This window comes from Toxorhynchites rutilus, chromosome 2 (genome assembly GCF_029784135.1).
Source record: "Toxorhynchites rutilus septentrionalis strain SRP chromosome 2, ASM2978413v1, whole genome shotgun sequence".
In the NCBI taxonomy this organism is placed as follows: domain Eukaryota; kingdom Metazoa; phylum Arthropoda; class Insecta; order Diptera; family Culicidae; genus Toxorhynchites; species Toxorhynchites rutilus.
In genome coordinates, this window is record NC_073745.1 from 222,430,849 (window position 1) to 222,447,308 (window position 16,460).

General features: G+C 38.1%; 1 protein-coding gene across 3 annotated transcripts in view; it reads left to right on the forward strand.

The window, feature by feature from the left end:
• The first annotated feature begins 4,696 nt into the window (after positions 1-4,696).
• The window catches only part of LOC129764439 (serine/threonine-protein phosphatase 6 regulatory ankyrin repeat subunit C), a 38,980-nt gene continuing 27,216 nt past the window's right edge, over positions 4,697-16,460 (forward strand). For 2 of the 3 annotated variants that reach the window (XM_055763513.1, XM_055763516.1), the window contains exon 1: positions 4,697-5,141. The gene's annotated coding sequence lies outside the window, so the exon portion shown is untranslated. The remainder of the gene's footprint in view (positions 5,142-16,460) is intronic. The other variant, XM_055763514.1, reaches the window with a different exon arrangement.

Genomic DNA, 16,460 nt, shown 5'->3' on the forward strand with positions numbered 1-16,460 from the left:
TACAAAAATAGACTCAGTTTTTTTCTAACCATGAAAACTGCGAAGCAATGTTTTATATGATTACCGGGTTTCAGATCACGATATTATTTGTGTTATACCAGGTAGCAGTTTTGTTTTAGACACTCGGAACGAGAATGTGTTGGTCAAATCATGGGTTCGTTATAATCAGATGAGTCTTTGCAATTTATTAAAACATGGTCTTACATTAAAGTGACCAGATGATCAAAGGTCTAACGCGGGACACAAAAAAAAAACAAAACGTTATGTATATACGTTATGTGAAAATAAACCATAGTTTAGCGAGTCTCATTTACTCGTGAAACACTTAACATGTGTCCTTGCAATTAAACCTGATCTGTATTGTTTCTTTCTAAGTATCGTCATTCAGTTGTGATTTTTCGGTGGTTTAGATTTTGTTTACGCCTGAAAATCACTGGCTCAGTTAGAGCATCAAAGACTGGCAAGCGCGATTCAAATTCATTCTTCAAATTACCTGAGACACTTTGTGTCCGCCAGGCATAGCCGATCTGGTAGTTACAACATCCTCTCCCTGTCGCTCTCTTAAGCCGGGAGATCGAAACAACCGGCCAAACGGTGAAGGAGAATCTGGCCAAAATGGACATTTTTATGCGGAAGCGTCAGACGAGACCAGCCGTATCTGAGCAGCAGGCAATCACCCAGAAGGAGTAGCTTGAGGTGCTGGTGAAAAATTTTTTCCGCCGAAAGAAGTGGAAAACTTCTTTTCGTGCTCATAAGACGAGACGTGCTTGATGCTAGAATTCAACGAATGGCCGGGTCCCGGGTACTTTACGTTCCCCAGGTAAGCGATGACGTCGAATATATCATCCACATCAAGTTCTCGAAGAAGGTCCTTCTCTGACGGACGTAAAGGGAATGTCCAAGCCGCTCTTCTATCGAGTCATATGGTGAACGAGGAACGAGTACGAAGTGCTTGCCGAAAGTTGCGAAGGTGATGTTGTCTTTATGCCGAAACGGGGATCAGCCCATTATGCCAAAAGATCACTGGAGAATGGATAATGGATCGGCTGGAAATAAACATTGTCGCGTAGACCGCCAACCTTCCCAACATATCCCAGCTGCGGCCTATAGAAAACTTTTAAGCGAATGGTCAAAATGGAGAGATAGCTGACTACCCACGGAAAGGTAAAAGAACATGTCGACATACATCTTTTCATCAGCCATGATTGAGGTTCCGGCCAACATTTGCTTCATTTGCGATACTTCTTTCTTCAAACAACCCTGTCTCTTCCTGTCCAGCATACAAACCAGCACACTAGAAAATCAACATGATCAAATTGTAATATTGAAATATATTGATATCGCGGGACATTTTCGTTCCTTTTGCCAAATGCGGGACGTTTCGCGGGACATTTTGTTGAAATGCAGGACGCGAGACGTCTGGTCAGTTTATCTGTATGGTTACTGTCGAACGTGATATCCGCATCGAAGCGAAAACTTTTGATAGAATATTGGTAGAAACTGTATCACAACTAGTAGACATAAACACCGTGTCAACACCTCCAGTAAACAGCATGGCTCTAACCACTTGGCCGATTTAAAGAGTCGTCGCGATAGATTGTATAGAACGCATAGGCAAGAGAGAACAGCGCGTAACTGGAATAAATATGTTACTGCTAGAAATCTGTATTCGACGGTGTTGAGAGAGGCAAAACACAACATTTCAAGAAGAATTTGAAAGGAATAAGACGAAAATTATGGAAACAATTGAAAAAATTCTGAATTCAAAGACTACCAAATCAAACGTGATGAGCTTTGACGACATAGAAATAGTAGACGAACATGGAATTGTTAATCTATTGAATGAGTACTTTGTTGATAGTGTGATTGGAATACATGGAAGCATTCCTCCATGCCAGACAATTTTGGTTCTCGATATGTATCCAATCGAAGACGAATTGTATTTGAGTAATTTCTCATTAGTGACAATTCAAGAACTCACAGATATAATAAGGAATTTGAAACCAACATCAGGAATTGAAAATGTATCAACTCAAGTGTTTCAAGATGCGTCGTTGGTGATGAATGAAAATGTTATTTAAAATCGTCAATGAAAGTCTTCGATGCGGTGTAGTTCCAGAAACTTGGAAAGAGTCTATAGTAATACCTATCCCGAATGTCGAAATTACTACTGATGCAAAACTACATAAACCCATAAATATGTTGGAATTGCAAAAAAAAAAGTTTTAGAGCTATGTGTAAAAAAGTGGTTGCTTAGAATTCATCATGCCATTCGAAAAAGGCATTTTGATTCCAGAACAATCAGGCTTCCGTAAGAATCATTCCACTGAGACTAATATAGAGAATGGTAGCTGTGTTCTTGGACTCCAAAAGAGCTTTTGAAACTGTTGATAGACAAAAGCTTCTTCATGTATTACGGATAATAGGAATTGTTGGTGTAGTTTTGCATTGGTTTACTAGCTATTTGAATAATAGAAGTCATAAGACCATATTTGGAAATGCTACATCGTATCGGAGACTGAATGACTTGGGTGCTCCTCAAGGTAGTGTGTTAGGTCCCTTGTTGTTCATTATATACATCAATGATACGAAATGCCATACAGGAAGAGGTGTGTTGAAATTGTTTGCCGATGACTCTTCGATTTATTGGGTAAATGTTGACTTGCCTACTGCAATAGCGGAGGTGAACGAAGACTTGCAGATAATAGCAGAATATTCAAAAATGAAGCGGCTTTGTCTGAATCTTCCCAAGACTTACTGGATGATAATGGGTAGTCGGAAGAAAGACTTTATGTTTATCGATGGTGAAACTATCGACAGGTGTGCAAATGGACGAAAAGTTAACGCTTGTAGAACATGTTGACTATAATATTAAAAAGGTGGCTGTTACATATGGTGTGCTCTTTCGAATCAATAGGTATCTCACATTTCAATCTAAGATGACTTACGTACGAGCTGTTATAATGCCACACTTTGATTATTGACTTAGATGTAGTAGGGACACGCCAAGTGTTTCGATGTTGGATATGCTTCAATGGTTGTCCGTACGACAAAGGACTGTCCGGAATTGCCAGGTTTTTATTCATAAAATGAAAAATCGGATTTCTACCTGATTACTTGATGGAAGATGTTGAATACGAACGGAACGAATACATGACGCTAAACAGATGACAAAAATCGTACAATTCAAAAGGACAACAATTGACTTCGCTAGAACATTTTATTGACTACTGACAAAAACGTCGCTTAATGATAACTGAAATGATAATATTACACTGACTGCAAAATTTAGATATAATTCACTAGACTAGGACTCATAGTGATACCCATACGCGGAAGATAAATGTGACGATTCATACAGTCCCGGAAAATATTTCCCATTCCAAAAGAAACGTATGGAGTGGAGGTAGACAAAAGAATTAAAGGGCCTGTTGGGACCATCACAGATAAAAAATTAGAACGTTTTTGCAATTGAGTTATTAACTAAAGAAAAAGTTGATCAAGAGAAATCGAACGAACCACTTACATCCCTTTTCTTCTGAGTCTCTCGTTTATCTTTTTCGTCACGTGCTCTCTTGTGTTGGTCTGGGTTAATAATATCCGATATGATAAACCAACAAATTTAAAAAAAAAGCGTAGTCCTACGTCCCAAGCAGTCGTGTCTCGGATACAACCCCTCGATTTTTTCATCACTGCTAGATTCTTCGGGAAAGCTTTCATTTTTCATAAAGAAAATCATCAGGAAATTAGTAAACCATTTTTACCACGGTCCTTATTTCCGTTTACACTCCACAGTAAAAATAAAATGAAGTGTATCCGCGATGACAACGGTACGGTGTCAACATCTGGATACGAAATTAATTTTCTATTAAAATTATGTGTTCAGCTCTCATTATACTCTCAAATGACATCAAATTGACAATAATATTGACCGTGTAAGGGTGGGTTTAGACTAGTGATATATTCATGTGAAGAAATATGATGAGATTTATAGAAATCGCATCAACCGTTTACACTAGTGTGAACTTCTATAAGGGTGGGTTTAGACTAGGGATATATTCATGTGAAGAAATATGATGAGATTTATAGAAATCGCATCAACCGTTTACACTAGCGTGAACTAATATATTCATATCTTCGGTGAATTTATTCACCTGAAGTAGAACTGCATCCAACTTTAGTGATTTCTCACCAGTGAGAAATTCACAAGCGTTTACATATGCTGAATTTATTCATGTTATATATACCTCGAATAAGTGTATCATATTTATTCTCACCCGTTTACACCTATTTTCACGTGAATAAATTCATCTATAGCTATAGATCTCCCTAATGTAAACCCGCCATAATGAATATATTCATATTTTCGGAGAATTTATTCACCTGAAGTAGAACTGCATCCAACTTTAGTGATTTCTCACCAGTGAGAAATTCACAAGCGTTTACATATGCTGAATTTATTCAAGTTATATATACCTCGAATAAGTGTATCATATTTATTCTCACCCGTTTACACCTATTTTCGCGTGAATAAATCCATCTATAGCTATATATCTCCCTAATGTAAACCCGCCATAAGGTCCGCTTTAGTGCCATTCGGGAGAGTAGTTTCTAGGGCCGACAGACTTTTTTATAGCCCTCCACTTCTTACCTGTGCGCATTCTGCTGCAGAGGATACTGTCAATCCAAAACAAATGTAAAAAATAAAAGCACAACACAACTGCACAACAAAGAGTGAAATTGCTGCGAATAGTTTTCGTTTTATCTTGAAAATAATGCCTTTCAGCCTCAAAAGGAAGTTTCGTGTAACGATGACGTTTGTTTGAAATAAAATTCGGTAAATGTTGAACATTTCTATCGTTAGTTGGGTTTAATGGTGCAGACGAGTGCGTGCGAATTATTTTGTTATTGGATCGATTATCGATTTTTCTCTGTAAGCAATAACAACCAGTTCAAGGGAAAGTGTGAAGCAGCTGGTACAACTTTCAGCAGGTGTTTTTGTGATATACACATGAAATGATAATATCAAAGTGGCACGGTCCGGTGGTAATAGAAGTGTAGAAACCGCTGGACACATAACTTAGGACGAAAAAGGAGAAAGTAATGCGAACAACTGGCTGATCCGTCTGGAATGGTACAATGTGAGTGGAATGGAATGCATTGTTAGAAGGATTACTTTTTGTGGGATTAGAATGGCAGAGAATAGCGAAATGCGGAAATAAGTCCTAAGTTGCATAATAGGATTGTTTGAAAAACAACACACTTTTACTTTTCGTATCATACGATGAAACTGTCTCATGATAAGTTATGTGAAATTGTTTTTTCTGTTTCCATGAATGTTTAGCGAGGACAGTGCTTATCACAAATTGTGATGGGTGCTTCGGGTTCAATTTCTAATTTTTGCGAAGTGCCAATTTTCACAAATATTCTTGAGCTTGGTCCATGAAAGTAGAATCTAGGCATTTATTTTGGAACGGAATTTCTTCTTAGAGCTCATGAAATTGGTACATGTAATACTGTGTTAATGAGAATCTTGTTAAAATATTAGGCATGAACAAATAGTCAATATACTTATAGGACCCGTCTTTCGTATATACCTAAAACTTTGGCTTGTAAAACTAAAGCCGGGTTCAGACTGTGCGAGTAAGCATATGAGTCGTTCTAGTCAGTTACTACAATGCAGCTACTCACACCGTGTGAAAACACATCATGCCGGTTAGTGTCATGTGTGATCCAGCGTGCGAGCTACTTCAAAGTTTTTTGAATTTACTCTCACTCGCATCCCTCAAAACGTCAAAAACAGCATTTAGCGTTCGAATCAGGAATGCCAAATGTAAAGAAATGTCTCTATTTTTAAGATTTGAAAATATGCGAAGATATTTATAGACTTGAGAATTATTGGAAAAACAATTAAAACTCTCATAGTTTCTAAACGGAATCGTTGTTATTTTGTTTTTCATGCTGGCAGGCACGCTTTCTTTTTGAGATAGTTTTCTTGAAAATCTCTAATATAGAATCATTATTAGGCACAATTTCCATTCAAAATTCACTCACAACTTGCTAAAAAAATATTGTTCTAAGAAACAGAAGACAGAAATAAGTACATTCTCATTCATTATTTTAATTTTTGACGCGTATTTATTTTACCTGCAAATTTACTATCATTTTCATTTCAAAAATTGGTACACGAAGCTGCTGGCAAGGCGAAATAAATAAAATTTAAAAAAACCTTTTAGACGGCCATTTATAGCATCACATACTTCCGGAATTATCTTAGCTATGGATGCTTTTGAGATTCTAAAAAATATCGTCAACAATCTGAACGATATTCCAGAAGAAAGGCACATCAATGTCGTTTTTTTTTTTAATTTCACTCTTGCAGGTATAGCATTCCTCATGAGTGTATCTTAGCGTTGTATTTTTGGACCAATGAAATCCAACAGTGTTTCCACTTATTCAGGTGTTTTTTCTCAACACTTCTCTGTACTCTAGAGGATCCTCATCGTAGAGTTCCTTCAATACTGTATTTGTTGCTCCAATTTCTGGCCCAAATCCCTTTGCCTTTCTGCTTTTTCGGATAGTACCTTCAGTTCGAAGAAATTCAGCACAAAGCATTTTTATATACGGTCAGCGTGTATTTCGCGATAAAATTGTGTAATGATAAATGCAACTGAAACCCTGAGACGAAAACTGCCAATAGAGAAGTCGATTTCGGATCGATCATCTATCAAAAATTCGGACCTGATTGCCGTTTCTGACTATTTGATGGACATTTGAAAAATCATCTGGCATCGCTGGTAAGCCAATGCTGTAGTATCTAGATTCTCGTCAGCAGCTCACACTGTGTTCGGCATTTGAATTGCATGTATGGGGCTACTCGCAGTCGAGCTACTTAAAAGTTTTTTTTTTGTTTTTAAACGTGTAGCATCATACATACAAATGTCAAATTTCGTCATTTGTTTTGTTATTTCTCTGTATAAATGCTATGCTGAATGCTTGTGTGACGCTGGTTCCATCGTATCCTGAAAAATTGCGTTTTATTATGAAAACGACAATACCAACATCTCATTTTTGTTATTTCATGGGGCTATCGTTGTTTCCATTCATTAATTTGAGGACTATTTACATTGCAGCATCATTCGTCTATCACTCGTTCGCTCGCTTTTCTCTTATACACCGATCACCTAACACAGTTCGTTCTGAACTGTATGCACAGTTCAGCCAGCGGTCAGTTCGTTCTGAACTGTATACACCAGAGCTTGGAAATATTGAGCTTGTTAAGTAACATTGAAAATATATTTTTATCAGTGTAACGCGTTTATTTTGCTTGTCGATGCTGCTGTCATTCATTCGACGGCAAACAAACTTACAACTGTGTTCATTCATATTCATTCCGTGCTCTCTGAGCTTTCCTTAAAGCTCGAGTCATGAGAATTCATTTACATTTATTCATTGCCATTGAATTGTCAGGAATGCTGTGACTGTTCATTTTCAGTATCCCGATATGTGTGTGATTTTCTCATTGAGACCGGGCCTTGGTTATTCAGTTGTTTTTGAAGTTACTCCGAAAGGGCAACGCAAATCGGTGGCGCAAGCGGAAATGCCAACACAAGAGCAAGATCTGTATGCACATTCACAGCTAAGGATTGCTTAGGCTTGGACGGCGAGGGGGCATTCTGCAGAACCGATCCGAGCAGCGAATGCAAACTTCGTCAGCCAAAACTGGATGTTGGCAATTTCATCCGCTAATCCTATAGCACAGTTTGATCCGCTTGCAAAAGGAAGCTCGAAATATTCCCATTGCGGTCGTGTCTTGGACACCACCATTTTATGTTCGTGTGTTCAGAATTAACAAAAAAAATAATGTTCGAAATTTGAGTCAAGACGGTATTTTTTACATCGGAATTCTTCTTTTGAAGCATTTCTGACAAGTGGAATTGGAATTGCATACTCGCTATGTGAAATAAAAGCAATTTAACTGAGACGGAAACCTTGCATGCTTGAACAATTTAATTTCTTGTCACTATTATGAGCATTCTGTACTTTCTTATCTTCCTCAACGAATTTCTCTGTTTCGTCAGTGTCCGAGAACGATGCTGATAGCGAATGAACTGGTATGTTAATGGCAATGAATGACAAAACTAGGGATATTTTCTTTTGCTCACATTCCGTGAACGCAGAACAGAACGAAAAACAGAATGAACAAAACTGGATGAATCAACTGTGAGTGGCTTGCTGTGATTGTGAGGTTTGACGTTGGTTCATTTTCGGTATCCCGAATGCAATGGTATAATGATCGAATGTGGCCGGAAATTCAGCTGAAAAGATTGATGTGATACAGATATTTCCAAGCACTGGTATACACAGTTCCGCCAGCGGTCATCGTAAACAGTTCGTTCTGAACTGTGCATACACAGTTCATCGTTCACCGTACACAGTTCGTTCTGAACTGTATACACAGTTCAGCCAGCGGTCTTCGTACACAGTTCGTTCTGAACTGGATAAGCAGTTCATGTGAACTGTTGCCCAGTAAAAAAGAACGACCGTTCGTTCACTCTTTTTGGTGAACTAGTTCTTTTGAACAGTTCATGAACGGTTTGCCCATCTCTAGTTAAGTCTCCGCGAATAAAGGAAAAGAAGAAGAACGAAGGGGAATATTTGCCAAGAGTATAAACAGTGGATCTCGCTGAGGCAAACTTTCATTCTTCGTGAGGAAATCGACTGAACAACATATTTGCTGGGCGAGCTCGACGGCGAGGGATCGGAAGCCTTTCTCAAGGCAATGGGGTGGAAGAGTAATATTATGGATAAAGTTAAGTTTTCCAAGGGCCTGAAGGTTAAAGACGAATGAACTGAAGAAGTTTGAAGTCTCAAGCAAGGTAGGAAGGCAAACTTTCAGTATCGTTCTAGATACGAAACATCTAGACTGGCAATATTAACAGAAAGTGCTACTCTTTTCGAGGTTGTTGAGATTAACAGATAGAGTTTATTTAGTAACCAAGAAAGTAAATGTCGTTCTGGAATTTTGTATGTGATTTGGTTTCGCTTGCCAGGATGACAGCTGCGCTTATCTCGAGCATGTATTGTTCTGTGAGCACAAGGAATGAATCATCAAACATTTATCGTCAAATAATTCTACAATAAAAAACCTTTCAAGGCGACCAGCATTATATAGCATTATAAAATAATATCCGTAGTCATAAACAAGCGACTTGAATTAAACTACAACGTAGTTCTACGTCAACAATGCGGTTGTGTCTTGAACACAACCTCCTATAATTTTTTTTCTTCTAATATCCGTTATCCGGCCGGATAGCAAAAATTGGCAGGATAGACCGGATACCGGATAGTTACCGGATATCCATTTAATCTCTAGTTGAAATGGGCAGTGAAATGTTGAAATCAAATCGAATAGTATTCAACTCCTTTTTCCTGAGACGAGACATTACAACAGAGGGGCGATTCCGGGCCACTTTTCCTATCAAACCCGGATCACTCAAAACTCGGCTCCTGATATGTTGATGAGGAAAATGATTTACAAAGATAAATATACAAAAATGGGATTTCCAACATGTTCACAGTGCTGCCAAATATATTCAAAATTGTATAATATTTACATTCACATTTCAATTGGGTGAAATTTTCAATTATTGATTCTTTGTGTATTTCCCTGTGTTCAGTTCCCGAAGAGAGGGAAATATATCATTGGAATTTCCACTACCCCGTTTTTGTGATTCTCTTGCCATCTAACATAGCATAGTCGTAGTGGCCTAGCAAAGAAGAGCATTCAATTATTTTCCAACGTTAAAGCAGTTAGCAATCAAATTAGGACCAAATAACAAATAACAGCTAATGTAGCAGAGAAAATATTCAAAATTATGTTGAAACCTGAATAAACGCTATGTCATAATTTGGGAATGCATAATTTTATCAGTGTTTCAGTACTGTTAGTATTTTAATGAAATCAGGGTTGAGTTATAGGGTCTTATTCCCGTATATACTTAACGGAAATCCATTATTGACTTTGACGCTTCACTAACTCGTAAAACGAAGTTCACTGATGTGTCGCTCATTTCGTTTTCATCGTAAAGAGTATATGGGAATAAGGCCCGTAGTCTCTTGATAAATAAAATGAGTGCGACATATTAAAAAAACCAGCTATTTAATTCATGTATTTCAACATATTAACCTGCTATTAAATCTATGTTTTCTAGTAATTCTAGTCTAGTATATGTGACATTCAATTGAATAATTGATACAAAAATGGCTCAGAAAACAAATGTTTCTCTCATGGAAAAATAATCTTCCGAAATTTTATAACATTTGGCAACCTCACATCTCACTCCCCTGTTATCTAACACTTGGTCGACGAAATGCAGAAAGAAGAGTAAGAAACTAAACCAAACAAGATATGAGTTGTCCTAGCTTTTGTCGATCGCTTTCTCTGTTTGTTGTATTTCAATTGGGGTAAGCGGGGGCAATTTGAACCTCCTAAGCAAATCACTTAATATTTCCGAACCAATACGGTTTAAATGAAGAAAGTCACATTGTACACTGATCTACACTTGTTTTCTCTCAATCAATCGTGTTTAATCATTATATTAAGTTTCAAACTACCAAATATGAAATAAAAACAAAGAGGTGATTTTTCGACATTAAAATCTGATAGGGTGATTTGGACCAGTGTAGGTTTCATCGAAAAAAATATACTTATGTTTATGTAAAGTAATTCAGTATAATATTACTATGCTTCGATGGCCTGCGTTGCTCTTTCGAGCTCTTCTTACTTCCAACGTTGTATCCATCCATCTTTTTATTGTAATTACGCGGCATTTGGAACCAATTAGGTCTTCTGTAGGCGAACAGAACTTAACTGCACAATACACGAAAAAAATGTTTAATCAACGGAAAAAAACTTAAAACCACGATCGGAAGATTTACATTTTTACAATCAAAGTGCTTTCTTTGTTTATGTTACTACCAATTTGTCGAATTTTACCAAAGTTTTTGACGTAGGACTACGTCTTACATTAAGGGTGCCAAATCAGAAAGCAGGTCACGTTTTTATGAAATAAAGTTAACGTTAATAACTATTTTTGCTGCGAATGGATTTTAACGATTTGCATACCAATCGAATCGGAATTTTTCTAAGATTTGTTTGATATGCTATACATTACAATCCCATAGTCTGTATATGGTTTCAATTGATGAAAATTGGAAGCGTTCCCAGTCCCCCATAAATTTGTTCTGTCCATTTGTATGATTTCCCGAACAGAGCTGTCAACAACGGGCAACTTATTCAGCCGCTAGAATAGAAACAACGAAGGGGGATAGTGAAAAGAGAATATTTGCGAAGTAAACTCCACGCTTGCATAGTAAGTTAGCTGTCAATAGCGTATAAGTATTACATCTCATCTGAGGAAAATTCTCAGAATCTTTCTATGCCCGAAACAACAAAGGTCGTTAATTCTGCTCGCTTTGTATTTTATGTTTCCCTTCGAGCTGTGAACGCAGGCGAATATTTCACTTGAAGTGCATCTGGCATTGTAATTAACACAACCATCCGAGCTTGCCATGGCTTTTTGTGTTGTTGCTTGTTTTCGTTGCGCGAAACCTAGAACTTGTTCATTTACTGTACATGTAAATAGCACACCTTTGATACTTCTAGTTGCCATTTGTATTTGCTCTCGTGCGCATCGGCTCTGTTCTGACGGTTTTGACCGAGAGTCGAGAAACGATTTTTCATAAACGGTCATTCTCGCGATGTTTCATTTTATCGCTGCAACTGTGTGCATCTGTTAGACGAGTGTTTGATCCTTGTTGAATGACGATGCACGGAAGATGCCTCTCATTAAGTACTCAGTGCAATGCGTGCATTGCTATAAAGAAACAAATTGCGATATATGACCAATTAGTGTATTGCTCTCGCAATGGCAAGACATAATCGTTGCTTCTCGAAATGATTCTACAAAACCACGCAAGTCATTAAACCTTTTCAGGGTCCCCGGAACTTTTTACTAAAGAGTTATGCATGAAATTTCGACGTATTCGCAAATAATATCCGAAATAATAAACCAACAAATTAAAAAAAAAGATTGCGTAGTCCTACGTCCTAAGCGGTTGTGTCTCGGATACAACCCCTCGAATTTTTTTACGTAAGGTACATACGGTTCAATAATAAAAGGATTATAAAAAATACAAGTTGAGCCGTACTTTTTGAGATAAAGGGGTGGTCCAAATCACCCCGTATGTTCAATTACTGGACAGACAGCGAGAGAGACAGCGAAATTGTTCCTGTCGCGAGCGATGAACTTCTACGCTTCGTAGATTACAAACCTGGACTTTATGTCCATATTACCCGCATCGAAAAAAACTTTTAATCTAACTTTTTAATTTCAAATTTTTCCTTTTTTTCTGTTTCAATCTCAATTTTGTAAAACATATGGCCGATTATTTAGAATAACAGTACATTGAACTGTAAGAAACTACATTGAAGTTTTGGGAAACATGAGTTTCCAACGATACAATTGAAGTTCTTTTAACATGCCCGTGTTACTCCCACTTCTCCTACTGAGTGCGCTGTGTGCATTAGCAATAAGGACCAGAGCTCTGCATAGTCATAGTCAACTAAAGATAGTCAGCTGACTAACTGACTGACTGTATCCATAGTCAGTTAGTAATGACTTTTGGCTTCTTCACGCAGTTTCTCCGCCAAAACGACTGAACAGTCAGTCGGGCGTTTAGTCGCTATCTCCCTCTACCGACTCGACTATATCATTTCATTCTTCCCAGTCAAATTGTCCTCATAAGGCGCTTGCAGCGTGCATTTGTGTTAGTGATCTGTTGGGCAGGCATAAGAGATAGCTGTATAGGATTTATACGGATCGACAAGATTGAGCTTTGTAAAAATAATTATTTTAGTGACATAGTTACAAAAATTACGTGCTACTCTGTATTAATAATATGCGAACATATGTGTATTTACATAGAAATATTTAACTTTAGCGTCAAAAATGTCTGTTATATTTCTGTCCATATCAATAGAAGCAGATTGATTATTCAAAAAGTTTCACAGAAACAGTGCAAATTGCACATTGCGATTGTATAGCCGGATTAGGTGAAGTGTACTCCCATTTAGGCTTTGTGCTTTTTGCCCTGAAATGCTGGTCTCGTGAAGAAGTAAACTATAATGAATATCCGTGTACAGATATCCTTAATCGGTGGTTAGTTTCGCCAAAAAAGCAGATGATTATGTTGAAATTAAGAACATATTTAGCCAGAAAGATCAAACAACCCTCAGATATGATTTTCGCGAAATAGGTGCTAGTAAGTTAAGCAATATGCGTCTCTTGTTCGGTAAATAGCTTGCCTAACTGTTTCACAAATTTCATGTTAGTTCTATGAAATATTTCGCGCTAGTAGAAAGATCGCAACTATATTTAAATCATCTACAAGAACGTCGATTGATAATGAATCCGCTTCTACTGGCTACGCAAGCTACGAATGTAAACAAATGATGTTTACCCAGCAGATGCTCTGCATGTATGTGTAGCAAGAGCCCTATTGCATTTTGAAGTGACTTCCTCCAAAATGAATTCGTTCCTCTCTTTCTCTCTCTCCCATGTACATGTGCATGCATCGATGTTTGAGTTCAACGTGGTTTGACATATGCTACAGGTGAGCTAGATTCTTTTGCATCGTACACGAAAATTACTTACACGTATAAAATAACGTGCAGTGCGTGTGCGCTGTTTTGCACGCCTGATACTTACTAATACTGAAGCGAGGACCTTTATAGCATACTTGATAAATGTCTAAGTTCGTTGGTTTGAGTTCACGATGGGTAGACACTAAACCGTCCATTGATGGGGTAACTTATTTTTGCATCAGAAATCATGTTTTCGTTTCTCTTTATATGGACGTAAAAATAAGATTGTGTACGCGGGTATGAATTAGTGTCAGGGGGAAATGGAAGTGTGGATTGAAGTCAGTTGAATGAAGAGGCAGATTTGTATTCATTAGTCGAGTCAGTTAAAATAACCACTGACTGGACTAGTTCACCAGTCATCCTCGCCGGTCAACGCTAGTCAATTCATTTTCTAGTCAAGTCACTTTTTGTTGCCGGCGACTGCCGAAGCAGTTCTAGTCGAAGCGAAGCTGCTGAGAGTAGAGTCAGTCCTCAATTTTCACATTCGAAGATTTCGGAGCCTGATAAGGACACAAACTGATTCTACAAGACCACGTGAACCCACCGGTCCTTTTTAGGACTACAAAAACTTTCGACTAAATAGTTATTCTAAAATTTCGATGCATTCTAAAATAATATCCGAAATCATCAAAAGTGAACTGGTTTTTATAATTTGAATTTAGCGTGTTCAGGTTTCTTGAGATAATTAGAATGATGTTTTAAATTATAGAGATTTTCTTAGGGTCTGATACTTTCTCAGTTTATTCGCCTACAACCTCAAAAAAGACCAATTTGGAAAACTAAACTAAACATCCGGCTTTGACAAAGGCCATTTGGAAACGCAACGCAACAATACATGTAGTGTGAACAATTAGACTGTATGAAGGAAGCAAACTTCCAAAAACGGCCAGCTTTGAATTTGAATGGTGTTTTATCAGAACAACCCGCTTTTGCGAAATTGGAACTTGAGTTTGGTTAGGAGATTTTTATGCAACAACCTTAGAAGCCGAACCTAGCAATAAATGATTACTTCCTGTTCAATTATATTGTGAATGATTTAGCTGTTGGAAAATTCGCATAAAAAAGCATGTGGAAAAGAAAAACGAATGAATAAAACATAATGGAATTATCTTTAAAATTACAACACGTTATCGAAAAAAGAGGGTATATTTGACTTAATTTTTGATACTTTTTTTAAACAGTCTCAGCTCAATAGAGGCAATCCGCTCAATGAAAGTTGATAAACGCTCATCTTATTTCCTAACAAGAATAAGACAACTATTGAGTGTTTTGGTCGAAAAATTATTCAAGATTACCTTAGCATGGGTTCCCTCTCATTGCTCGATTCCGGGGAATGAGAAAGCGAACTCGCTAGCTAAGGTGGGCGCTTTAGAAGGCACACTTTTTGAAAGGCAAATTGCTTATAATGAATTTTTCCACATTCCTCGTCAGTATACGCTCGTAAGTTGGCAGCCCATGTGGAGTGGTGATGAGTTCGGTCGTTGGTTACACACGATTATCCCTAAGGTCTCGACGAGTGCATGGTTCAAGGGATTGGATGTAGGTCGTGATTCCATTCGCGTGATATCTCGGCTTATGTCTAATCACTACAACCTAAACGCGCATCTCTATCGCATTGGGCTCGCAGTAAACAATCTGTGATTGTGGCGATGGCTACCACGACATCGAGCATGTTGTCTGGTCGTGTATCCGGTTCCATGATGCTCGCTCACAGCTCTCTAGAGTACTGAGAGCACAAGGCAGACAATCGGATATCCCCGTCCGGGATATCTTAGGTAGCCGGGATCCTGATCTTCTGCTTCATCTATACCTGTTCCTCAGAAACGCCGATGTCAACGTTTAATGATGTTTCCTTCGTTGTGTCCCCGTTTCATATCCCTCCTATCCGATCGATAAACTTTTACTTAGTCGCGGCAATACATACACACACTCTTTACGCACGGGCCGGAGGTTGTGCAGTCCACTGATCATTCAACAAGAGCCAAAGGTTGTACCGCTCATGACAACTCTACACGAGCTGATGATTGCGCCGGCTAGTGACCATTCTATCCTGGATTCCTCGAGTCGAGAAAGACGCACCACGCTAGATATGGGGTACAGACTAGGGGGGCGTTGCTGATTAATGGTCAGCTGCATCCCAATAGGATGTATCCCGTGTCGGGCACACGTACAGAGCATCGAAGACTGCAACATACCAATTATGAGAACACTTGTAATACTAACCTGGAGCCAACCGCGAGTAATCGTTTACATATTACTAACATAGTTGTAAGCAAACATTGTCGAAATATTAAACTCCCGGCCCCGTTAGGCTGACGCCTTAATAAAATATATATTTTTGATAAAAAAAATCAATGTTTTGAAATTTGAATCAGAGTCTCTATAGGATGATTGCTAACGTTGATTTGACATGAGACGCGCTACCTTTGTTCAAAACCCGGGACTCTCTATTCCAAGCAATATATTTATTGCTCTTCAAATATCACAACAAACACACTTCAAGGTGCATTTTGGCCTGCTTCGTATGGGAACACCTGCCGTGGAGCAAGAAATTGAATCGTCTCCCTTGCAAAGCCAGGTGCAAATGGACAGGTTTGTGTCTTTTTTGATGACTCTTCCATAGTCGAGAAACAGGGTTGCGTCGTAGATGCTCTTTTGTATAAGAATGATTGATTTGATATAATTTTCCTTTTTCTCGGTTCAATTCCTTCGAACTAGAATCTCCCATTTTACACCTGATACAAATCCGGAT